Source organism: Protopterus annectens, chromosome 5.part1, assembly GCF_019279795.1.
Source record: "Protopterus annectens isolate FY-2018-M chromosome 5.part1, PAN1.0, whole genome shotgun sequence".
Lineage (NCBI taxonomy): Eukaryota > Metazoa > Chordata > Ceratodontiformes > Protopteridae > Protopterus > Protopterus annectens.
Window position 1 is genome coordinate 81,513,879 of NC_056736.1, and position 27,251 is coordinate 81,541,129.

General features: G+C 36.6%; 1 long non-coding RNA gene across 1 annotated transcript in view; it reads left to right on the forward strand.

The window, feature by feature from the left end:
• The window catches only part of LOC122803284, a 707,615-nt gene that overhangs the window by 105,450 nt on the left and 574,914 nt on the right, over positions 1 to 27,251 (forward strand). The window contains exon 4 of the long non-coding RNA XR_006365093.1: positions 15,030 to 15,068. This is a non-coding gene — a long non-coding RNA (uncharacterized LOC122803284). The remainder of the gene's footprint in view (positions 1 to 15,029; positions 15,069 to 27,251) is intronic.

Below are 27,251 nucleotides of genomic sequence, written 5' to 3' on the forward strand. Positions count from 1 at the left end.
CAAACCAATACTACTATTTAATTTATATTACCCTTGCTAACTTCAAATTAATTGTTTCACAATTTTACAATATATTTATGAAATTTCATAACAAACATGATTTCATTGCTGGGGAGGGATTGGAATCCTGTACTTAATCCTTACTCTGATTCATCAAATGGAAATTGGTAATTTGATTACAATTCAGCTGCCTCTGTTTTAGACATAGCCATTTGATTTAGGTTATTTGACGCCTGTATCCATAAGAGTGATACTAACAATCAATTCACGGTTTCTTTGGAATGCCACATAACATGGTCATGAACTGATTACTTTCAAATTTCAGAAAAATTCTTAGCCTTAATCATTGACCTTGCTAATGCTGCCCACTTTTTTCTGGTGACTAAAATTTCTTTAATCCTAAACTGGGGCATGCTATATTTCAAGCTCAATGCCAAAAAGTGTATTGTCATCCCTTTTGGTAAAAACTCGGTACCCGTGAACTACCACATAGGCGGTAGTCTACTTAACACCGAAAGTGTCATAAGAGACCTTGGGACACAGGTGGACAGTAGTCTCTACTTTGATAATCACATCGCCACAGTAGTCAGGAAATCCTTCTACATGGTACACCTCATCACAAAAGGTTTCTCATCCAGGAAGAAAGAGGTTATTGTCCCCCGCTACTCATCACTCATTAGACCCATTATAGAGTACAACGCCCCTTTTGGTATGTACCTCACAAGACATCTGCAACAACTGGAAAGGCCAAAGAAATACCTCATAAAGAGGATTACTGGCCTCAAACAGATACCCTACGCAGACCGTCTCAAAAAACTCCAGCTTTACTCTGTCGCACATCACCTACTCAGAGGCGATTTCTGCCTAACATACAAAGCTATGTCAAATCCAGAGCTGTTGGACATGCTCCACTTAAAGAAATCCCAATCTCTCCGAGCTACGCGTTCTAGGGACCTAAACCTTGTCACCACAATAAACAGAACATGTTGGAGGGATAGATTCCTGTCCCAGAGACTTCCCATACTCTGGAACAAACTACCTATCCATATCAAACAAAGCTCCTCATTATCACTCTTCAAGAAAAATCTTAATGATTGGATGGGAGATAGGAAATTCACCCCAAGGATCACTTCTGTGGCTCTACTTGACAGGGGTACAGGAAAATAATTTTCATGGGTGGCAAGAGCTAAGGTACAATTTGGCTAGGCTTATATAGGCCCTAGGGCCAATAGCCTAGTACCTACCTATGAACCTATGAACCTATGACATGTATGCTCTTTAAACCCTGAACTTCTGAAAAAAGAAAAGTTAAAGCAGAAATGGTCTCTTTACTTAGTCACTTCTATAATAAAGTATATAAAATGCTACTAGAATAGACTTTCACTGGGCAGCTTTTAAAACTCAGTTAAGAAGGTTACTGAAAAGTAAGACTTAATTTTATAAAAAGCTTTTTATACAAGAATATAACATCAACAAACAAATACATCTAGAATCAGTCTTATTAATTAACTACAGGAAAGATATGGAATACAAAATTAAATATTTACAACATTAATTATTTATTATGGATATGATCCAATTATCTTGGTATGAGATACAGTACATATCTTTGCAAAATATTCTGAATGGACACAGGTTCCATCCAAACTATAAACATATTTGATAAAAGTTCAAAAATCTAAACCACTTGAATTATTTTCTCTGAACTTGATTTCTTTTAAAATCAAATTTTCCAAAAATAAAAAGTTAAGTTTAAACAAATTTTGAAAACCCCATAACAATATCAGAAATTCTGGATGCAATAATTCTAATAAAATTGGGTAAATCTCCCGGCCATGTTATTTTCAAAATTTTCTAATTATGAACTAAACCTAGATAAAAAGTTGTTATTCTCGTTAAGTCCTCAGTATGACTTTATTGACCCTGTTTTATTAAATGGCATTCAGATTCATTCATCATTTATATATTTAGGGGTGAATTACGATTAAAATTTATCTCAAACTACATGGTCAAATATTTAGAGTGATTTACAAAAATGGAACAGCATGAAATTTTCACTTCTGTCAAAACTGTCACTTATAAAAATGAATGTTTACCATAGACTTTCCTTCTTTCTCTGCTCATCATTTCAAGTCATTCCTAAATACATCTTTAAAAATATTGCTTCTCAAATCTGTAAATTTATATGGTGCCCTAAAAGTGTGAAACTTGGTTATAACAAATTAATCCTTCCTAAATTGAATCAGTGACATGTTCTTCCAGATTTAATCTCATATTATTTAATAATGAATCCAAGCAAACTAATAAGAATTATATAATCATACAATTTAACCTTATAAATAATGATTGGTACCTCTCTTGGGTCAATGTATTACTGCAACTTGCAGTTTTAACTGTCTTCCTCTTCCTTTTTAGATAGTGCCGCCCTTAAAAACAGAAAGTGCACAATTTTTGCAATTGTTAATTGTAACATTTCAAAAATTTGTGACATTTATCAACATGCTGGGTAAATTTAAATCCCTTCAACCAATTCATAAAAGCCCTAACCTAAAAATGAATAATAAAATCTTACATTTGCTCAATGTATCAATATTAAAAAATGGGACTTAATATCAGCTATCATTCTTTTGAAAAAAAAAACTCAATCTTCCCAAAGATTATATGCCTATTCTTCATCAGATTTCTGATGTCCTCATATCCAAATATGAGTCTATTGGAAATATATCTAGATATCTCTCCTTCTTAGAAAACATCATAGCCATTTTTAAAGAAAGAAAACATGTCTCTAAAGCTTACTGAATCATGTTAAATATAAATATAATTCTTATTATCAAATTTTAAAAAATTTTCTAACCTCTGTCAAAAACTATTATATGATGATAATGTCAGAGAATTAATATACTATAATTTTAAATTTATATCGCTTAAAAAACTCTTATACATTGAATATATGATTATAAACAATTATTTGACTCCTGCAAGATTACCTGCATTTACCCTAACTGCAATCCTTTTTGAAAAGCCTGCATTAAAATGACAGCTGGCATACTTTACCTTCTTTAGTATTTCCCTGACATAAAAAGAGTTTGGGATAAATTCCAATACAAGCTAACTTTATTAGACTAACCAACAAATATCTGGAATTGTTAATGGACTATACTCAATATATAATCATCAAACATTAAGCAATCTCAATCTGGAATATTCTTAATTGTATTTTCCCTTCTAAAATACTATATTTCATTAAACTGCGTTGACCTTAAACAGTCTTCTTGGAGGAAACTCTCTAAAATGACTTATAAACAAGGTAAAGCATGCAAAATGGTTGTTTATTCCATGTCAGATTATTAATTTTTTTGTAGTTAGAGATATTATTCCAAATGTATATAGTTGTAATTGTGATTTATATGTTACTTCACATAATTGTGGGATTGTTTATAAGTATAATGTTTGTGTTAATGTTGCCATGTTTATAATACATAAAACAGTGAGTAAAGAGGTCACATAGACAAACCAGTCAGTAAAAACTAAAAGGAAATAATCTAGCAAGCTAGAGGTTCCACTGAGTGATAGCTTGAACCTCTTGTGTTAGCAGCATATGGGATATATGCAAATGACCCTTTAAGGACATCAGATGTTTCAGCAATATAGCAGTTCTAAACATTCATGACTTTTTTTTTCTTTTTAAGTCTGTTATGGACAAATTCAGGTGAATAAAATGAAACCCCAGTAGCTGACTGTTTCAGCCATCTTATGGACAATCAGTACAGCATAAGTGGACTGTTTGGCTAACCTTTAAAAACACAAGGTTGTCATACCCAGTTGATGTCCAAAATATCCAAACTAACAAACTAAAACAATGAGTAAGAAGGTTATACAGACAAATCTTATTCAATTTAAGCACAACCTAGACAACTGGATGGGGAGTAGGAAATTTACAGCAAGTCTGGCACTCATGTCCCTTATGGACAGAGGTAACTTATAAATGCTTGGTCCTCAATGTCTTGTTTGGATACAGGACACCATTGTTCTTGAGGGAAAAGTTGGCTAGGCTTAGAAAGGCCTTCTGAGTCATATGCCTAGTAACAAACTATGAATCTATGAATAAATTACATCCACACGATTGATGTTAAATAGTCTTCCAAGTTAAATAATTGTAAGGGTGGAATTACCTTATTTGTACATAAGAAACAATACTGATGGCTGTTATGGTACTGTACACACCTGTGGTAATGTGGAAAGTATTGAGAAGGCTGACAGACACCAGTGCGATCGTTCCAATATTACTATCAAGGAATGAAAGTAAACATTTTTTTAAACAACATGCACGATAATGAATGGTAGAAAGTTAGTGACTCTTCATGCATGCTGGGTATGTATATAGCAAAATACAGAGAGACATGACACACAGATGTGTCATATTGACCAGGATATAAACAGAATAGTGATCTGATATACATATTACCATTTCTCTAACTATAGCAGATATAACATACATACATGCAAAACCGGTGTGAAACCTTAAAATGGGGCACTCTGTTGCATAACTACATTCTTTGCCTAAGCCACTCCTGTCTGTCATAGTTATCTGACAGACAGACAGATGTTATTAGATTAAAACCCATGCCAATAATGCTATACACTGTTCTGGATTAGAACTCTTGACAGTGAAGGTTCAGTCTATAGCTCTGAACATTATCTCAGAACATCACATAGGAAATCCTACTTCACAAAGTTAAAATCACATAATTGAAGAGACAGTGAGAATTGACTGAAGCAATGGATAACATAGGCATTAAACTTCCTTACAGTAACGACAATTATAAAATCCCATGAGGTGAACATTGTATCCAGCAGCCTAATAAATAACGAAGAGTAAAAAGTGATGAAATGAGACAGAAGGGTGGAAGAGAGACAGAAATAGAGACAGGGAGAGAGACAAACAATTTGTTCATGTGATATTTCTGACCATCTTCTTATGTGTTACTCTTAGATTTGCCTCATAAGTAATCTGTCACTACAATTGCTTTAGTGCTTCACTGTTAAAATGGTGGTTTCTATTTTAATTTCTTTTTCCTGCTTCATTCATTCAATATTGTCTTTTAAAATAAATAAATATATATGTTTGTGCTTACACACATACTAGCAATATAAAATAATATTAAATATTAGTTCAACATTCTTCTGAAATTAAACCCTTGACCCTTTGCTAAAACATCATCTCTAGACATGTGAGTTATCACAACACACCACATAGGAGCTCTGACTTTATGAATCCAACAGCCTAATAAGTGTTACAGTAAGTGTCTGAATGTAGTGCCTTTACTGTGTATTCCTATGATACAGCAGGTTTAAGCACATTTGTGTGAAGAAATACCTCACAAAGAGGATTACCAGCCTCAAACAGATGCCCTACGCAGACCGTCTCAAAAAACTCTAGCTTTACTCCATCGCATGTCACCTACTCAGAGGCAATGTCTGCTTAACATACAAAGCTATGTCAAACCCAGAGCTGTTGAACATGCTCCACTTAAAGAAATCCCAATCCCTCAGAGCTACACGCTCTAGGGACCTAAACCTTGTCAACACAATAACCAGAACATGCTGGAGGAATAGATTCCTGTCCCAGAGACTTCCCATACTCTGTTACAAACTACCTATCTATATCAAATGAAGTTCCTCATTAGCACTCTTCATTAAAAATCTTGATGATTGGATGGGAAATAGGAAATTCACCCCAGGATCACCTCTGTGGCTCTGCTCGACAGGGACACAGGAAAATATTTTTTTGGGTGGCGAAAGCCAGGGTATCTTTTTGGCTAGGCTTATATAGGCCCTAGGGCCAATTGCCTAGTACCTACCTATGAGCTTATGACAGCCAGTCTAGTGCAGATGATGGCAAAAACTCTCCAGTTTTTGCCATAGAATGTGCAGCATCATTCATTGTCAATCAGCACTGGTGCACTATGCCAGGCTACTTGCAAATGATAATTACAAAAAGTGGCTTTTTTGTATGGGCCATTTCTGGCCATGTGCTGTGTGTGATTCTATTTCTTGACCAGATTAAACAAGTGAAAAGGGATTGATAGTACAGTGGTAAGAATGGGGCAAGCAGAGGGGAGGGCATGGGAAAAAGAATATAAGAATTTGTAGAAGATAGCACCATAGCTATTATTTCTTCATCACATGATTATAGCATTGTACTCAGAATTTCATGAATTGGGCGAATCACCACACCAGGGATGGGTGACAGCAACAGAATAATGTTGTATAGCCAACTGGACCAAATCAAGTGTGTCAAGAAGACACATAGGCAAAGTAGAGAGCTATGAATGGGGCATCATTTTTGTGATAAAGGTGCCCAATATATATATATATATATATATATATATATATATATATATATATATATATATATATATATATATATATATATTTTTTTTTTTTTTTTGTTGAGTGAGAGAACTGTTGGGGAAGGTGTTTAGGCATTTGATGGTCAGGTAGGTAGGCCAGGTTAGGTAGCAGGTACAGATGTACAGAACATACAAACAGACAAGGATGGTAATGGACACAAAAGGTTAGGGTCTCCATGACTGGGGCTAGGTAGAGGACATTGGAGGCACATCTGCATCCAGCTTGAGCACAATAAGAATTTAGTCCTCACCCTCAGAACTGTCATCACTGTTTCCCATGTCACTTTCCTGTATCAGTGCTGGACATGGCATAAATTTTGCAATCCAACACAGGGCTTTTTCAACTCTGCAATTCAGGCAATAAGGCCCCTTTCATTATGCCCTCCACCAGCCCTGTCAGTCCTGATGAGTAATAAAATTACTACCTCCACTAGTACTGCTCCCAAAGTTCACCATTGAACAAGCAGCCTTGGAAGAGCTATCTGATGCAGGAGGATGAGGTAGGGTAGGAGTTGTGGAGGAAACACTGACAGGTTGAGACCCAGATGTGCTGAGTGTCTGCACTACCTGTAGTGGTGCTTCCTCAGCCACCTGAGGTGGTATGTTGGGCTGAATGACAGTGGTTAGTCTATCTCCCTGTGCCAATAGTCATTTTGGTTTCAGCAGCAATGTATCAAAAACAATAAAAAACAAAAGAGAAAGAAGTAGGGTTGGAGAGATAAAATAAAAAATAATAAGATCAATAGTATGTTGCATTATTGTATTATTTCAATACATAAATATGACACATAAATATGTTCACCTTTGACACATCCAGATATGATGTGAAGGCATAAATTTGTCATATACTAAATCAATCTTGGTGCTATTATATAAGAAATGGAAATATTTATTTAACTACTCTATATCGGCTATATACTTTCCAAGTTAATAATTTCAGTTACCATCATTGATTTGTTAATGTCATTCAATATTGCAGTTAAGTTTTTAGCAATCCTATCCCATAATAAAAACTAGTTTATGCTTTAGGGAACTGAATCCACACATTATTAAGCTGGTGTACTCATTGCCTAGCGCAATTATGTAGAGCTACTGAAGTAGATATGTATGCTATGTTTTATCTCCCCAACCTTAGTTCAAGTATGCCTGCTCAAGCTGGTATGGACTGATGGCCTGAAAAGTATTGTCTGGTTTGCAGTCATACCTAATGCACGTTTACCTTGTGCTCTTTGAGATGGGCCACTCTCTCCTAATGCACCTCATGGTTCAGAGCTATATCTTCTGCAGCTGTACAGAAGAGTAAAAAGATATGAAAGCATAACAAATAACTATTGGTTAGCTAATCCATATTATAGCATTGACTGGAAATAGGTCAGTATAGTTACACAAGTGAGGGGTGTTTGCCGTCTTAGATTCCTCCTCCCATCATCTCAAGGAGACCTGCTTGCACCTATTCATGTCACTTTAATGGTGACAACATTGTTCCCAAGTATGTGGAATGCCAGTTGCACAGGATACAGCCTTGGCCTAGCTATTCCAAGCATCAGCCTTATAATGACATCCACTATAATCCCACTGCAGCAGTCTACAACTCTAGCAATTGATGAAAAGTGCCACAAAAATTCTGATTTTGGACTCTTCGACACCCCAACATTGTGCTTTAAATGGAACATCATCCTCACCTTTGCAAGCCATTCTATAGAAGAACAGCTAGAACTACGTGTCTGAATTGGAGCCTAATTTGGATGTCATGTGTAACAGCCAGTGTGCAAAGACTCACTCTTGCCAGCTGTATTTGTGCAAATGAAATCACAAAAATAGCTCGGTAGAGACATTGGCAATGATTACATCAAAAAACAATGGTGTTGTGAAATATGGCAGTTAGATTTGGCCATGTGTGATGCTCATTCTGTTTACACATGTTCTAATGTTAAACATTGAAATGCTTTAGGGGTTGTGTTATGATTGTTTCTAGTTGGAGGCAAAATAGTATGAATCATGACATCTTGAGCTGTTGGAACTTACACACTAATAGAACTGAGTAGTACCACCATGGAGTCAAACCCATGAGAAAAAAAAGGATAACATTTTAACCTTTGCTTATTAACAGTCAGTGCCTTTTTTAAGTTTTAATTTGAGATATACTAATTCACAAATTAATGGATATGAACTTAAGAGATGCCTGTATTTGAGTTACTTTATGTAGTCATGCTACTACATTTCTATGTAAAATGCCATATTTGTGATTGTTAATGCATTTTGGATGCATGGAGTTGCATGAACTGAATAATACATATTGGGGTATGTTCCATACATAATTCACATGACATACTGTCCTAAACACATAGTTATAATATGAAATGAGTCATAATAATTATAAAAAAACTATTGTGTGCATCATACCTATGCAAGTGCATTTCAAATTAACTATGATTATTGTCATGTTTAACACACTTAGCAAGCATTAATGATACATTTGCTGCCAAAATCATATTTATGATACTTGTTTGTATTTAGTGTTACATTCCTAATCAAACATTTATGATAAATGTCATTCTGAACCCTCAGTAAAAGTATCTTTAAACTGAATTCAAACCCGGCATTACCTCCCCTCTTTCTCTAAACTCATGGCACTTGCATTGAAAAGTAGCTACAAGATGCATTTTCTTCACTCAGTACTGTCCAGAGTGCTGACAGTAATGCAACAGCACCAGACTAATTTATCCAACAGAAGGTAGCCCAAATTAATTTTTTCAGTTTTGCATTTAGATATGAAATATCATTGCATGCTTCCAGGCATTGTACAAATGCAAAAGGCAAAAAAATAAATAAATAAATAAGAAAACATATATAACACTATCAATAAACAGAATCCTTACAGCATAAACCTGACACAGTCATTCTTTGGACATTGGCTTACTACATCAAAACTTGTATTTGTGTTATACATCATCAGGGTTTCAGGTAATGACAATTATTCTGAAATGGGACACACAAAGCATTACATCATCTCATTTGTGGCATACCACATACAAGTAATAATGACATACTTTGAAATGGAAATGTATTATGGTCATGATTAATACTTAGGATATATGGAAAATAATCTATAATATATTCTAAATATTTCTACATTCATCATTTTAGTAAATTTTTGTTGTTACACTTTAGAAATTGTAATTTCTGACATCATGCATAGCAAATGTTATTTTCAAGAATAGTTTAGTTTACCATAACAAAACATTGGTAACATCAATTCACAAGGTTTATAGGTAATATATTCAATATTTCTCACATAGACTTAAGGTGTTCAATGCCTATCCCAAAATGTGTGTTAATTCTTCATCTGACCCCATAAGCAAAATTATCACTACTATAGATTTGAAACCTCAGTAGTTCTGCTTTTGTTCTCAGCTCGTTGTTTTTACAGCTTGTGCCACAGAGATAGTTGGCTGACAGGTGCATTTTCTTCACACATTAATATCTAGAGTGCTGACAGCCAGGCCCATTTGCGATACAAAAGGTAGCCCAAATTAAACTTGTAATTTTTGCCTTCAGCTCTGAACTATGTCTGTACACTGCCAAGCAGCACACAAATGCAAAAGGCAAAAAAATGAATAAAATAACAATTATAGAAATAAATTATGAGCAAAACTAAAACAATTAATGGGTATATCTAGCAATGAGCTGAGTACTTACAGCAGTAACCTGACAAATTCATCCATTTAACATCTGCTTGCCACATCACAACTAGCATTTCAGTTACACATCATGCCAATTCTTCAGAAAGTAAACCCAATAGAAAATTACATTATCTCATTACTAACACAGTTATATACAATTAATATTATTTTTAAAAGAAATCTATAACTGTCAGGATGACTACTTGGGAGATATGGATAAGTAATCCAGCATGTATGACACGTATTTCCACATTCCTCATGTTAATGCTTTTGTGTTATCGCATTTTGCAAACTGTCATATGCTACATCATTCATAGTATGTATTGTTAATAATAGTGAGAAGAGATGAGTTTCCAACAACACTTTTGTAACAGCAATTCTCAAAGTATAGGTAAGATTTTTTAGCATTTATCACACAGTCTTTTGCCTGCTCATTTCATAATATATAATTATGTGTAAGTATTATATGACCCCATCAGATAAAATAGATTGGATTCAAATCTTGCATTATCTGTTTTGTTTTTCTAAATTCACTGTACTTATGCCCAGTGACACAGAGATAGGTAACTGACAGGTGCAGTTTCTTCACTCAGTATTATCCATAGTGCTGACAGAAGCACACCAGCACCAGTCTCATCTGCACTATTGATGACATTACATTCCTGATTTATTTTCACTTTAGACAGTGAATTGGTATTCACTATTAGTGATCGCTAGCACTCAACACTGTGCAATGCCAAATGAGCATGTGCATAGAATCTTGTAGATCCTTGCACCATGTTTACCTGTCCAGCCATTTGTGCAAATTGTAGAATTCATGACTGCTAATGAGCTTACACATGATTTGCATATTCATTGTGCTCACAGGGCTGAATCTGTAATATATAAAGTAATCATGTTGATAAGACACTTGTAACATAGTAAGGAAGACTGGATCCAGAGACTTTGATACTGCTATTTCACTGCATGATTTGCCAATTTGTTGTCACTTTAGTACCAAATATTTTTTCTGTAAAGATATTTGATGTTTATTTACAAAGGAATATTTCTTCAACATTACTATCGGCTAACATTTCTTGCCAGGAAGTGTTTGCTGTCTGAATTTGGTCCATTGGTGTTCCAAGTAGCATTTATAGCACCTACAGTTCTTTTATGAAAATTCAGGTATTGTTACTTACCTTTATAGCTACATCTGTCTGAGAAATCTGAATGATTGTTATATGAATACTAGCACTGGCAGGATTATACTTGTTGTGCAAAAGTGTGTTCAGACAGTGATATATGCCTGACATAAACCAAAGGGAATATCCCAAATCTTAAACGTGTCAATGTCTTCATTTTAAGTAAATTGAATTTTGTTAAGACTACAGGTATTACTGAGTTACAATCCTTACATCAGAGTTTTATAGTGTACTGTTAGCCCTTGTTTGGGGGATCTTTATAGGTTCATAGGTTGGTACTAGGCTATCAGCCCTAGGGCCTATACAAGCCTAGCCATAACAATTCCCTGGCTATTTTTCCCACAGTATTTACTTCCCTGGAACCCTGTCTAGCAGGGCAATTGATGTGATACCTGGGGTGAATTTCCTATCTCCCATCGAATCATCAAGGTTCCTTTTGAAGATGGCCAAAGAGGTGCTCTGCTTGTCATGTATGGGCAGTCTGTTCCAGAGTCTGGAGAGTCTCTGGGTCAGGAACCTATCCCTCCAGCATGTTTTGTTCATTGTGATGACAAGGTTTAGATCCCTGGAGCGTGTGTCTCTGAGGGATTGGGATTTCTTTAATTGTAGCATGTCCAACAGCTCAGGGTTTGACATGGCCTTGTATGTTAAGCAGAGATCACCTCTGAGTAGACGATATGCGACAGAGTATAGGTGGAGTTTTTTTAGACAGTCAGCATAGGGCATCTGCTTTATGCCTATGATTCTTTTAGTGAGGTATTTCTGAAGCCTTTCCAGTTGTTGCAGATGTCTTGAGAGGCACATACCAAGCAGGGCATTGTATTCAACAATGGGTCTAATGAGGGATGAGTACAATGGGACAATGACCTTCTTTTTTCTGGATGAAAAGCCCTTAGTGATGAGGTGTGCCACATAGAAGGATTTCCTGACTGTTGTGGTGATGTGGTTATCAAAAGAGAGACCACTGTCCACCTGTGTCCCTAATTCTCTTATCACAATTTTGGTATTTAGTGTACCGCCACCTATGTGGTAATTCACTGGTACATGTTTTTTTCCCAAAGGGGATAACTATGGCTCTGGCACCAAACATCTGTTTCTGTAAGGCCCTTTTGTAGAATATCCACATCATTTGGGGATTCAATAATGGCTCCCAGTTTGTAGTCATCTGTGATCTTTATTAGCCACAATCCTTTAGTGTTGGACTGTACATCAGAGAAGTAGATGCCAGACAAGCGCAATCCCAGGACTGAAACCTGAGGTACTCCACTTGTCACTTGCCTGGAGCTGGATTTGGAGTCGGCTACTTATCACCCTTATCATCACTAATATCACCCACCCCATCCAACCACTACCTTTCTTTCCACTCCACTAACTACCTTGATTATAGCAAGCTCAGATGCTCATAAGCCTAGAGCAGGAACTTCTTATTTTAACATTTGTTAATGTCTGTTATGTACTTCACAGATAAAGATTCTAGTTGTCTACTGATGTACTATGTTCTTCATCTGTAAATATGTTGTAAGTAATTGCTATGTAAATTGTTAATTGCTATGTAATCCAATGTAACTACTATCTGTTTATTTTAACTGTGGAGCTTTTCTCCTTGGGCCTCCACTGAAAATGGACCTACATCCAGTCGGACACTCCCGGTCAACAAATATAAATAAATAAATAAATAAATAAATAAATACTTATACAGTGTTGGTTCTGTCAGTAAGCCAGTTGGCAACCCATCAAGTGATGTATGGATTAATGCCCAGCTTAGTAAGTTTATCTTTGATTCCAGAGAAGGGGGGATGATGTTGAAGGCCTTGGCAAGGTCCAGATAGGCTGTGTGGACCACCTTACCCTTGTCCATGGCTCTGGAGACTGATTCAAAGAAGTTAATTAGGTTCAGGAGACAAGATCGGCCCTTCACAAAGCCAAACTGCATGGGGTCCAGTGTTTGAAGGTTGCCAATGTCCTTGTTTATAAGTTCATTATAATACATTCCATGGCCTTGCAAATCAGGCTAATCAAACTGATGGGGCAGTAGTTCCTGGGATCCAAGGTGGATCCTCCCTTGAGGAGTGGGATAACTATAGCTGTGTGTCACTCAGTGGGCACAAAGCCTGGGGTGAGGCTATGATTAAACATGACACTTAGGTGAGGTGCCAGTTCATTTTGTAGTTCATGTAGTACACAGCCTGGGATGTCATCTGGTCCCATGGATGCTGTATTCTTAGCTATGGAGAGTGCGTTTTTTACCTGTGTGATGATTATTACTGGAATTTGGCAATCTTTTGGTATTGAGATGGGCCCTTTAAGGGGTGAGAGAAGGGTGAGGTTTGCACTGAATCGATCTGCCAGGATATTGGCAATATCCTTGGGATCAGTATATTAATGCCATTCTGTTGTAGCTCAGAGCAGATCTGAGCATTTCCATTTAGATTCTTGACATAGCTATAGAATGCCTTGTGGTTGTCTTTAGAATCTTTGGCAATTTTATTTTCGTAACTAGCTTTGGAGGATTTTATGATGGATCTCAACTTCTTACTGTGGCTGGTAAGGGAGTTTTTTGCACCCTGGGATGTTCATCTTTCCTGCAACAGTTTCTTCCTTTTGTTGTAAAATTAGTTTATGGCAAGGGACCACCAGATTGGCTTCCTTTTTTTGGAGGAGAGTGTCTTAGTTCTATTGCGGATGGCACGATTCGTGCACGAGTGGATGTGCTCGTACAGTGCCTTAGTGTAGGATTCAGCATTATTACCTGTATGTAGTCCTAGAGAGCCATATTTACAATTCTTTTGGTCATGATTGCATGCCTACATTCATATAAGTTTTGTTACCAGTCATTTTGCTTAAGTTCCTTTTTCCTCACACCAGAGTTTTATCATATATTTATATATATATATATATATATATATATATATATATATATATATATATATATATATATGTTTTTAGGGGGAATGTTTATAGTGATGTATTACATGTGTGTAGTCCTACAGAGCCATGTGCACAATTTCTTTTGGTCATGATTGCCTGCATACATTCTTATATGTTTTGTTACTAGTCACTTTGCTTAAATTCCTTTATTGTTTATTTTTCATTGCATACAAGAATATGGGGTCCAAAACATCTGCATCATATTAACCTCCATTTACAGATGTTGAAAATGAGGTGATTGTACAGGCTGTACTTTGACATGGTGCACACTCGTTAGACACTCAGAGCTAACAAATTTTTCCATGGCCGTGTTTGGGAGCAGGTTGTCAATTACAATAATGCAGTTGAAGGGCATGGCCATGAATATCTGCAAATCAGATACTGGGCAAGTGACATGATTAAGAAAGCTGAGAAAACCGTAGCTGTAATTGTATGGGAACAGAGGGGTACTAGCAGTGGTCCTGCTACTGAACCACCACTGATTAAGACAGAGGAATTCCTGTCCACTGTCAAAGAACCAGGCAGCTCATTGATGGGTTCAAAATTCATCATGAGGCAGATTTGTCTACTGGTGAACTTCCAGGTATGCTATATTAATAATTATTTTTATATATATGAGAGAGAGTGAGTTTGTGATGGTGAAAAGGGAGACAGAGAGAGAGAGAGAGATACAAAGAGAGAAGGGAGGAAAGAAGGAAAGTGGTGAGCAGTTTGCTGTATAAGATATTACTTAATATGCAGATATATGGTGGACTTGTTGTTTATTGTGTCATTTGGGTTTTAATATTTATCATCTCTCTTTCATCCTCATTTCATCTGTTTAGGTATTTCTTGTCCTGATTTGCAATGACCACCTGCAAGTGGTAGGCACATACCCTTTTATTCATAATAAAATGCATTATATTGGTTTATTTAAGTTCTTTAATTGCAGTTGCATGCAATATTGCTTAATATTTTACATAGCATAATTTCGATCAGTTTTTATTCTAATTATCTCTTTGTTGTATTCTTTACTTTTTATCAGAGGTAAATCTGACACCAGCACTGTGGAACTCTTATCACCTGATGTCAGAGTATTGGTAGCCTTTGATGATGATGATGATGGTGATGAAGATGGGCAGTCTATGGATACAGAGGGTCAGTCTAACATTGAGGTTGTGGCTCCATATCACCTGCCCATATTTTGGACACAGTCAGTATTCCTAGATATACCCAAGACATAGAGCCATCAGAGATAGGACAGTCTTAAGGTGGCATTGTTGTTTAGGGTAGTGTGGCTACTCCAGTTGCAGAACTGACTGAGTCTCACCCTAGCCATAGTCAGGGCAATACACTGCACACTGGTTTTGGCAGAAGTACATGGAGGAGGCCTGCTGACCCCCTTCCTCCTGATGTTAGTATGTCAGTAGGTGCCACACAACATATGTGTAGAGCCATCATGGAGGCAGAGGCACATTCCACCAGGGCCCCAGAAGAAATAGTGTGAGTACTAAATATTGTGCATTTTGGCATGCAAGACATGCAAATGCCTGAACCATGTGGGTGACTACTTGGACAGGATGAATGACACACTGGATTGGGCAGTGTCTGTAATGGAATGTCTGCTGGGGATGGCTAGAAAGTCACTACGTCACCAGGTATTAGCCAACATGGCCATGCCAAATCCTACTCCCATAGTAGCACTACTTCCACTGCTCAGTCAGTGATTGAGGTGTCCACACCTAGATGTGGTAGACCACTTGGTCATAGGCATAGTCATGATAACAGCTCATCCAGAAGACATTGTTCACTTTCTGGTAGCACCCTGATTTCTACCCAGGGCCATGGAACTAGCAGTGCAACTCCTGGCAGAGGTAGTTGTGATCAGGGGTGACAACAGTGACCTGACTATTCTGCCATGCATGACTCACTCCTGTCCAAGATGCCAGGAAGTAATGCTAGCACAACTGTTCTGACTGTGTTCATGCAGACCTACAGATGCACATATTAAATTTAATTTTGTCCACACCAACTCATAACACACACACAAGTTATATAAACATTACTACTGAATGATATACATCTCTTGCTACTGGCCCTAACAATTGCATACTTGCAGAAAAACATGTTTCTCACTCGCACGCACTCATTTCTTTGGTGTCAGGCTTGACATCTCTTATTCCCCACCCCCCCCATCCCACTCTGTGCATGATGACTGTGACCTCCCCTTTGCACATTTCTTTCTGAATTAGGGTTTTCTATATGCCTAATGCACAGAGTGGATAGCTAATGTTTACTTACTCAGAAGCTTGCTTTCATGTAATGTATTGCAGAACAAATGCATTTATAGTTAATTTTCCTGCTCACTTGTAAAGGATTTGTTATGTACTTCTTGACTCTCATTGCATTTGTTGTATTATTCTTAGTGATGCAATCATAACAGATGGTTAATAATTGACTGCTGCTGCACTTGTGCAAATGATACTAACATTGACCGGCTCACTACCAGTTTATGCACATTGGTCAACTGAAATGCATGATGAACAGTTTGGGGCAGAATCATATATGCATATTGCGTAAAACAGTCATGAATCAATGCTGACATTACTGTACAGTTGAACCATGTATCATCTTATGATATTTGCATATGACATAAATCATTTCCAGATATATTTTTAAATGTTCCACAATTGCCTTGATAAGACTTACGGCTATGAGATGTGTCCTTTGGGGATGACTCTGATGCTGGCATACAACCATTACATGATTAAGTAAAGGTTGAGGACTTCAGCAGGCATTAGTTTTAATATTTGTATATGCTTAGGATCTTAGTTTTTCAGTTAGGTGGTAATTGTGTGTTCTATCCTTTGCCTCTTAGCCAGAGCCATGACATATTGTACACACCTACATCTGTCAGCACCATCTGCAGCTGGTGGGTCTTCCGCAGAATTAGCATCTGTATTTGTTGAAGCTGCTGATCCTGACTGTGGTCCTGGGAACTGTGGTCCCAGGCTTTGTTATCCTTGTTGAAGCTGTTTCCTGAGTATTTTGTTGTGCAACATAGCAAGACTGAGTATTTTGACAAAGAAGGCTGGGTCATACTGCAGGGTACCTCCTGATGTATCTAGATACTGGAACTTTGATTTGAGAAAGTTGAATATACAATTTATTACATGCCTAGTTTGAGAAGAGGCATTACTGTTATCCTAGCTCAATGTGATCATGTAGGGTTGTCATGGGTGTCATGAGCCAAGGTTCAAGTGCATATCTTGCAACCCCCACTAGACGCCTTTGTGGAAAGTGACCCCCCTAGCAAACCTTGTGTAAAGATCACAGGTGTGCATATCTGTGAGTCATGGAAAATCCCTGCCAGGCTTACCTGCATACACATTGTAGACGATCCCCTTGGGCATTGCAGACAACCTGACAGATAATAGACTGCTATCTATTTTTGTTGATGTACCTCATTCCCTGTTCACTGGGTGGGTATTTTATTTCTATGTGCATGTAATCTATGGCCCCCAGTAACTTAGGAAAGTGTGCTATGGCATGGAATTGTTGCATAGTTGTTGCTGTCTCTTCTGAGGTATATGATAAGCAGATATGATTCCATGCAAGTTGTAGGATTACATTTTGAAACTGATGTAAGATTCTAAAAGCTGAGGCCTGAGACACCCTTAATATATCCCATTGGGGTCTGTGGAAAGTACCTGTAGCAAGTATATGTAATGCTACATATACCTTTATTTAGACTGGGATGGGTTCTCCATGATTTCCCTAGGACCTCAGGTGAGGACAGCATAAGTTGCATATTTCCTCTAGTTTATCCCTGTCCACCCAGTATTGCTGTACAATTTCTGTATCATGAAGTACACAATAAGTCAAACTGGGTATAAAATCTTTCCCCCTTCTTAGCTAAGGTCTGGCAGCAGCAACATCTTGAATCAAAGCCTGTTGCACATACAGGTTAATGATGGCAGCAGCAACCCGACATTTTTTTCTAAGTATAATCGTGTCTGCATTCCAAAGAGTTTTGGATTTCAGTGTTGGATTTTTAAGTAGCATGTAATATGGCTACTTATGCCTTCATTAGCACATTGTGCCACTCACCCTTGTTTTGGGGGCAGGTGTGACATGCAGAGCTAATTAATGAACACTAAATAGCACGTTATTGTGTGCACATCAAGCACAAGATAGCAGCACTAAGTGTAAGTATGTATGAATTCGACCCATTGTGTTTATTATTTAAGAATGATTACACACTTAGAATCTAATACCACTTCGTGAAACTAACCATTGTATTTCTCTAAAAAGCATTTGGTGAAGTGAAACAGAGTTGGAGAATGGAGGTTTCTTTGCATATCACAATAAATTATATATTCAGCTTGGGTTAGGTTTGGAACTATTTTTACACCAAAATAGTCAAGCAAATAAGAAAGATTATTTGAAAAGGCTACAGTAGAAATGGTGGAACATAATCACTTTGTCCGAGATCCACAAACAAGTGTTGTGTGCCTGTGCATCACTAATTAAGGTAAGGCATATAGCATGATGTGACTGAAAGCTTATCAGATATTTATTGCAACCATTATTGGCATACTGACCAAATACATTGGCCTGGATGGAAAGATGAAGCAATGCAGAAGGAGGAGCAAGATTTGTTTTAGTGCTGACGTCATCATCAAGCCTTGGTGGGTACCTTACCATGGTAAATACCATCAAGGCGAAACTGATGCATAGACTGACACACACACACACACACACACACACACACACACACACACAGATGCACACTCATATATATACACACACACAGATATGTATATATATATATATATATATATATATATATCATGGGGAAAAAAAAGAAAGAGCTAGGTTCACTTATCTCAGGATAAAAAAGTGCCCAGCCCTGGCAAATGTACTGGGCCAGGGCTGATAGAGTAACTAGTGGTGAAAAAAAAATGACAAACGTTACAAACACTGATTTAAGGTCATTAATTGACCAAATAAAAACAAAACAGTATGTAGACAAGAAAACATTGAGTCAGTTAGAAAAGGAAGCAAAAAATAAAGTACTAAGAAAGAAAGAAAAAAATCCACAGATATTTTCAACATTAAAAAGAGAGGAAATGAATCAGGAGGAGAACCAAGACCTACTATGGTGCACTTTATATGCAGAAAAGAAATCAATGTTAAACTAATATTCATAAAGCAAAGTCAAAAATATTTGAAAATACATATAGACAAAGGCACCCAGAATAGAAGCACAGAAGTCTAATCTAGTGGCAAGTAAACAGTTTGATACAGAAAGGGGAAAATCAAAAATTAAGTGATTGATCAGGTAAGAAGTGAAGTATTGGAATTGATATCCCAGATGCGAAGGTCACTTCGGAATGGTGGTTTATTAAAACAGGTTTAGTGGAGAAAATCACTCATTAGTTCATTTCAAAGCCAATATATTTCCACACAGGCAGAATGAGCAGGAAATGCAAACTGTAGAAGACACTCTCAATCAGGAAGAAAATAATTTGAAAGAAGACCAGCTGGATTTGATAGAAATGGAAAACTACAATAATATGAGACAGAGGCTGTCAAAATTGAATAAGACATGGATTATAAAAAACTTAATAAATCAAATTAATAAAGTAACTGGAACTATAGCGAGAGATCAGCTTGTTGATAAGCTTGATAATAAAACAAGAAAATTGATCGACACCCAGCAAATGGTATACAAAGATTATATATATGTCAGTCTGAAGGAAGCATAGGCCTCCTTGAAATTGGCTACACGTATAGGTCTGTGATTGTGGGACTGCATACATCTTTATTGACTTCAATGGATCCAAACATACTAAAAGTTCTAAAACATGAACAAAATAAGTCCAAGATAACTTCTTTGCTTAGGTTAGCATGGAAATCCAAGCAAACATGGTTAAAAATCAGGTGGCAACAGAAAATACAAAGAAAGCAAAAAAAAGAATACATAGAACGGGATCAGCAAAAAAAGAAAATACAACTGGAAAGATCACAATTATAGCAAAAAGTGTAGAGATCTATTGGAACAGCTGCATGTTGAGCAAGAGTTGTCATGCAAATGGCTTAGATGTGGTGAACTTAAACCAAAAGATGAAAGTTTAACATTGACATCCCAAGATAATGGATTATGTACCAGGTAGTTCATAAAATCCAAAGAAAATGTAGGAGATACTTACAAATGTTGGTTTTGCAGTAGAGAGCTAGAAATGGTTGCACATAGTTTTCCCTGGTAATCTAGTGGTTAGGATTTGATGCTCTCAAATTCCTGGTCAGGCAATTTCAATGGATTTTAGGATGGGAGGCTGGTGTAATGGTTAAGGTGTTTACCTTACAGACAATAGGTGCAGGGTTTTAATCTTGCATAAGGTAATTGGCTAGGCTTAAAATGGCCCACAAGGACAGTTAGCCTAGTACTAACCTATGAAAATCTTGCACATCTTGTTACAAGGTGTGATACACTCATGGCTGAAGATTTGTGTACTGAAAGACATAATAATGTGGCAAAGTTGATAAACTGGGGACTTTGTAAACATTTCAATATAGAAGCAGCTGACAGACATTGGAAACATGAACTGTAAAAGTTTGTTGAAAATGATGAAGTAATGATTACATGGGATCACCACATACTAGCAACTAAGAAGGTAGAAGCAACCAGACTGGATATTGTAGAGAAAAAGACAGATATAACTTTGATTGTTGAAATTGCTACATCCAGTCACTATACTGTCTTATGTACTGAAAGACATAAATTTGTAAAATGTCAAGAATTGCAACAGAAAATAGAGCAAAGTGGAATAAGGATGCACAGACAGTTCTAGTTGGAATAGGAGCAGCGGGGCTAATAAAAAAATCTTCAAACATATCTAAATATGTTACCAATAAAAGTAGCTCCTTATGACCTACAAAAACAGGTGACTCTGAGTACATTGTGAGTGCTGAGAAGAGCCCTGGTATAAAATGCCAAAGAGTGAAACAAACTTTTAATTTGATTTGATGAACTTTAATTATTTCCTGACTTAGTAATGGGGTCCTTTCCCATCAAGGTATGCAAAAAACTTAACATTTGGAGAAATTAAACCAAACCAAATGACCACATATTAAATCAGACCAGTGATGTTATGGAAAATGTAAGCCAATACAGTGGACTGGAGTATGACTGATGTGGCAGACTTCACCAGCAAGGCAGGTTAACATGCACAGATAATACATATCCACACACACAGTGAAGCATTCCATAGCTGTCACTTTAAATAGTCTACAAAGGGTTGGTACAGCAAACTGCCATTACTGTTTATTAAAATACAGAAGAAATGGGGAGATGGGAATGTAGGAAACTGGAATATAGCAAGCAGGGATGCACATTCAAAGTTACCATATGATATGGCAGATGGGATGAAGGAAGGGCAATATTTTATTTTTCTTTTGTGGAGTAGAAAGCCCCATTTTCAATATATGAAGAAAAAGGGTCAGTGGGGTATATAAAGAGGAACAGTAATGGAAAGGATAGACAGAGAAGGGAAGACAGCTGAGGCAGGCAGACATAAAATGCAGACAAGGACAGACAGGGGCAGTACTCACAGAAAAGATGGGGATGACAGTGACAGTGGATGGACACAGAATGACAAAGGGTTGATTGCTAGTGATAGGGAAGGGTGGACAATGAGCTAGGAATTTAGAGTGACACAACAGGCTGGGAATCATCTGAAAATACATAAGGCATGGGCTATGGCCAAATACCAGGCTAACCCAAAAGGCAGCAGCCAGACATCTGTCACCTCCATGCTTGACATTATAGGCAGGTCACATCACTGGTAGATCAATAGATGGAAACTGTAGGCCATATGAATGACTAAGTCACACAGGGAAGAGCTCTACAATGCTGAGGTGGGAGTCAGTTATCAGTACATTTTAGAAGACGAGTCTCTGCAAATGACAGCAAGAAATGATGGGAAGCTCCCTCTAGGCCACTGTCAAAAAAGCCTCTGTCCCTGCCTGCTGTCATTGGAAGGTGCATGCGAACCACCAGTACACCAGCAATCCCTCCAGGTCATCTTGAGAGACATACCTGAGAAGCACTATTACCCAGCATCAGTAGCATTGGCTGTCCCACGACAAATTGTGTGTGTGTGTGTGTGTGTGTGTGAGACAGTGTGTGTGCATGTGTGTGTGTGTGTGTGTGTGTGTGTGTGTGTGTGTGTGTGTGTGTGTGTGTGTGTGTGTGCGCGTCTATGTGTGATAAGACAAACACTGCGCCTTGAGATACTGTAAATGTATCCTCGAATACTGTTTTTACATAGTATTAACTAATGTACCTGATAATACTAATGAAATGAATGCTGAGTACTAAAAAGTCATTTTAAGCTTTTGGTCTATGAGTTAAGAAACACAAAGAGTAAGGTGATGTTAGATGCAGAGGCTATCACTAAGAACACCTCGAACATGATCACTAACAAAAACAGAAGTAGATTTTTTTTCTAGGCAAGGGGGATGGTAAATATAAAAGCAAAAGGTGTGCAATGGTTTTCAAGGAGGTCTCTTACACACACATACACACACACACACACACACACACACACACACACACACACACACAAGCACACATGCAGTGTCCATGTACAATGAGAAATAAGAAAAGCAATTTGTGTAAACCTGAACCAAGTACTGTACATGCTAACTGTGATATAACATGACTGACCCCTATATATCCTAGTCATCTAACATTTTTCTCGTTTTTATGGTATGTTTTGAATCATATTTTTTCTAGGGACTTTTTGTCTTGTTAATTATTTCACTGTTTTGTAGGAAGAACACTATGGTTTAACAACATTCTTTTTTTATGTCTCTTATTGAATTGATACATAAAGATATGCATTCCCACATATCTGTACATATATATGTATCTATCTGCCCGTCAGTCTGTCTATCTATCTAGTCATCTCTCTAAATAGCTATCAAACATCTATCTACCTACCAGCTACATTGATCATTCAGCATCCTCTCTCTCTATGTATATATATATATATATATATATATATATACATATACATATATATATATATATATATATATATATATATATATATATATATATATATATATATATGTATACATATTTTAATTACCTTTTTTGTTTTTTTAGGTGGAGGGGTACCTGAATTTATAAAAGTACAAATATTTATCGCTATTCTTCTGGGATATGCAGAACTTTAAGTTGTCAGCTTGTTTGTGAAAAGACATTTGCACAAGACTGAATTTAAATTTAAATGCATCTTATCATTCAGGTCTTCACTTCAATGCTGTCTACGTGACAGTTCAGTAAAGTTACTGAATGTTTTTGTTGTATTGTATTGCATGCAACACCTTCATTACACTCAAAAGCATGAGCCATTAATAACTCTTATTGAGATTTTGTGATATTAGTAAATATGCACAACATATGTGTTTGTATTGAGGCTGTTAGGCGGGAATGTTGCAATAACGAGTCAACAGCATTCAAATGCTCCTGGAAATGTTTGTAAACCTAAATGAATTTGACACATACTGTTTTGTTCAAAATCATACATTTTGGAAAAGATACAGCAAAATTCTGAGGCAGAATCTGGGACTGCCAAGAGGTGTATAATTTATACATAAATGAAATGTGTTGCCAGATAGATTGACACATTATTTGCTTTCCTGTTATTTCTTCTCTAACTCATTCATGGCTTCCATGTGACTGCAATGGGAAAGACTTTTGAGTAAAGACATTACAAGCTTATAAGTCCACCTCCATACAGCACAGACAAAGCATGTTTCAGTCAGACTGTAACTATTAATTATTTTATTTTGTTACTTTCACACATACCTCTGCATTCCTGGGTAGTCAGTAAACTTTTGACAGAGACAGACCTCTCCAGCACAAATCTAAAGAAGTTAGCAAGAACCTGTAAGTTAAATGGAAGTTTGTGGTACAAAAAGAAATATATATGACTTTATTAACTAGCACAACTTTACATTATGTATTCTTAAGATGTAGTTCACAAATTCACCTCTCCATCTTCATTTTTAAGGTGCATTTCTTCCAGTCCATGTCTTGAAGATATAACATGTCTGTACCATTACCATCAAAAGCCTATTGTTGGTGTTTTTTTTTTTCTTTTGCTTTCTTTTTTTTTTTTTTCCATTGCCTGACAGAAGAAGCTGGGTGTATATTTAGCTGCAGGCTGTAAAATCTGAAAGCAAGAAGGAAACTTCTTTAGTTAGTTTGTCTTCCTCTTCGCCAAATAATGAAATGTATGTCTGTGCTTCATTCAGTCAGGATGCTTAAAGGTAAAAGCAAATGTGCATGGCCTTCTGATTTAGCCTCAGAATTGTACTCAGTTTGTATTGTATGGCGTGTTCAATTATGTTTGGTTACTTATGTAAAACATGCAAATTGTGCATGCGTTTTCTGCAGCTATAAAGAGAATGCAAATGTTAGTAATGATAAAATTGTGCAGGTCATATTTAATTACTATTATTTTTGATACTTTCAATAAAATCAATTTTTTTAAATGACATCATTGACATGGACTTATCAAGTATTTTGAGGAGTTTTTTCATTGACATGAAATATGTCATGAAACTTCATCAGTAATGTTTTTGTGGAACAAATGAGGCATACTGAGGCTAAATAAGGTGATCCCAAATGAAGCAAATATGTTTTGTTTCTGATCACCTAAAAGAACCAGAAATTTTGCTTTTATGTGGTGGACTTTGCCCTCATGCCCCCTGACATGGGTGCTCTGCCCCCACACACCAATGCAAATTAAATAAGTAACTATTTGAAATGTTGGGACCCTCTGCAGTGAGTCCCAAAATATGGATACTGAATGGCCAAAAGAATGGACTTAAATGTATTAAGTCCGAGATGCCATTTCTCAGAATATTCCCTTTTCTCTAAGATATGACAATCTGTGAGTTGGTATATAAAAGTTCAAAGGGGTGCAGGGTCTTTGCCCCCACCCTGCAAAAAGAAGCTTTAAGGAGAAGAGCGATTTTTGAGATTTGCTCTTCTCTTGTCTTTTCAGTCTTTTTTTTTTTTTTTTCCGCGTTGTAGCATTCGGTATTTCAAGTGCCAACATTTCAATAGGGAACCAATTAAATATATTAACTCCATGTTTGCACAACCACAAAGAAGGAGAATAACTCCAGAAATTATGCAGCAGTTGAACTAGTCTCCATATCTTGAGCAATCACCATATCTTCACACCTCTACCGGTGTTCTTCATTGCTCTATATTAGGACCACTCCTATTTGACATCTTTATTAATAATCTTCGATCTTTTTTCAGTTAAGGGTCCCCTTATACAATATGCAGATGACTCTACTATTACATGTTCTGCTGACTCTATGTCAGATCTACAACAATTTACTCAATCAGCTTTTACATCCATTGAGACCTGTTTATGCAATAATCACCTTTCACTTAATCCTAAGAAAACCAAACATATTCTATTTACCCCCAAGAAAAATACCCCATAAACAAAACTCAGTTCATTATACTTTCCCAGAGCAATACTAGAATCAAAATCATTAATCACACTAAACTGCTAGGAATAATAATAGATGGAAGCCTAAAATTCGACCTGCACATACAACATAACATTAATAAAACACACCAAAAGCTAGGTATTCTTTACAGGCACAAACATTTCCTTAGTCCTTCCACCAAACAAATACTTGCTACCACTTATCTACTTCCCTCTCTCATCTACGGTGTACCTCTACTTACTAACCTGCTCCCCACCCTAAAATCAAAGCTTGAAACCTGTTAAAGCAAAACTGGCAAGTTCACAACAAATGTCAGGCTTTCTACTCACCACTGCACATCTCTACACTCACTGAACTGGCTTGAACTCCCACACTATCTCAGCTACCTGCAATTAACTACAGCACATACAATTATTTACAAACCCTTTAACTGTCATGTTCTTAGTTCATTATTCACACACTATTTTCCCTAAATCAACACCTACTGCATGTTTATAAGCCTAGCCTACCTGCAGCTACTTTACTCTTGTGTGACAGCCACAGCTTGTAAAGCCCTTCCATTAGCAATGAGTGCCATACAGTGTCATTACTAATTCCAAACCTCTTTGAGAGAACACCTCTTTGTGAACTGGATCTGTATTTGTACCAAGTCTCCTTCTTCCATAACCTGGCAGCCATTTCCTCTTTTATTTATTCATATTTCAAATTACACTATCAATAAATTATCAGTAGACTATGTACCCTCACTTGCACCAGAATCTTCACAATTTTTATTACCTGTTCTGTAATTGTGTTTGCATTTAATTGTACCTACTGAGCATTTTCACTCTCTGCTTTAACTAATTGTAAATATTTTCCTACTTGTGTATTTTTTGTGTGAATTTGCATATTGTTAATTTATGTCATATGGTCTATGTTTATGAAGCTTTTCCTCCCTGGATCTCCACTGAAAATGGGCTCTTAACAGTCCAGTGGACTATCCTGGTAAACACATGCCAATAAATAAATAATTCTTACTGCAATATAATTTGACCACTGCAATCATCATTGGAATTTCCCAGAAATCACAGCATGCAGAATTCAGCTGCAGCCATTCTGTGATATGTATTTATACCATTAGTACTATCAATTCTGCTTTAACATTCTTACTGGTGGAACTTCCATTATATTAGGAACAGTAAATGTGGCCTTCCTTCTAAAGGCTAAAGTAGTTTATGAAGTATAACTTTAACTTTTTTCATGTATTAGTTTTAATTTAGCATTGGTAATTGAAGTGTATAAAATGAAGAGTTAATTATTGACTATTTATTGTATAATAAAAATGAGCTTTTCCCTTTGCTTAATTGTCAAAAGAAGTCAGGTTTCAATTTTTTCGATAGTGAAGTTTAGAATACTTTATCAATATATAGGCTAGATAATGATAACATAGAGTGATGAAGACAAAGTGTTAATACGTTAATTATTATCTTGCCTATAAGGTAGTGGTGCTGCGGTAGCGTTGTCTCCTCACAGCAAGA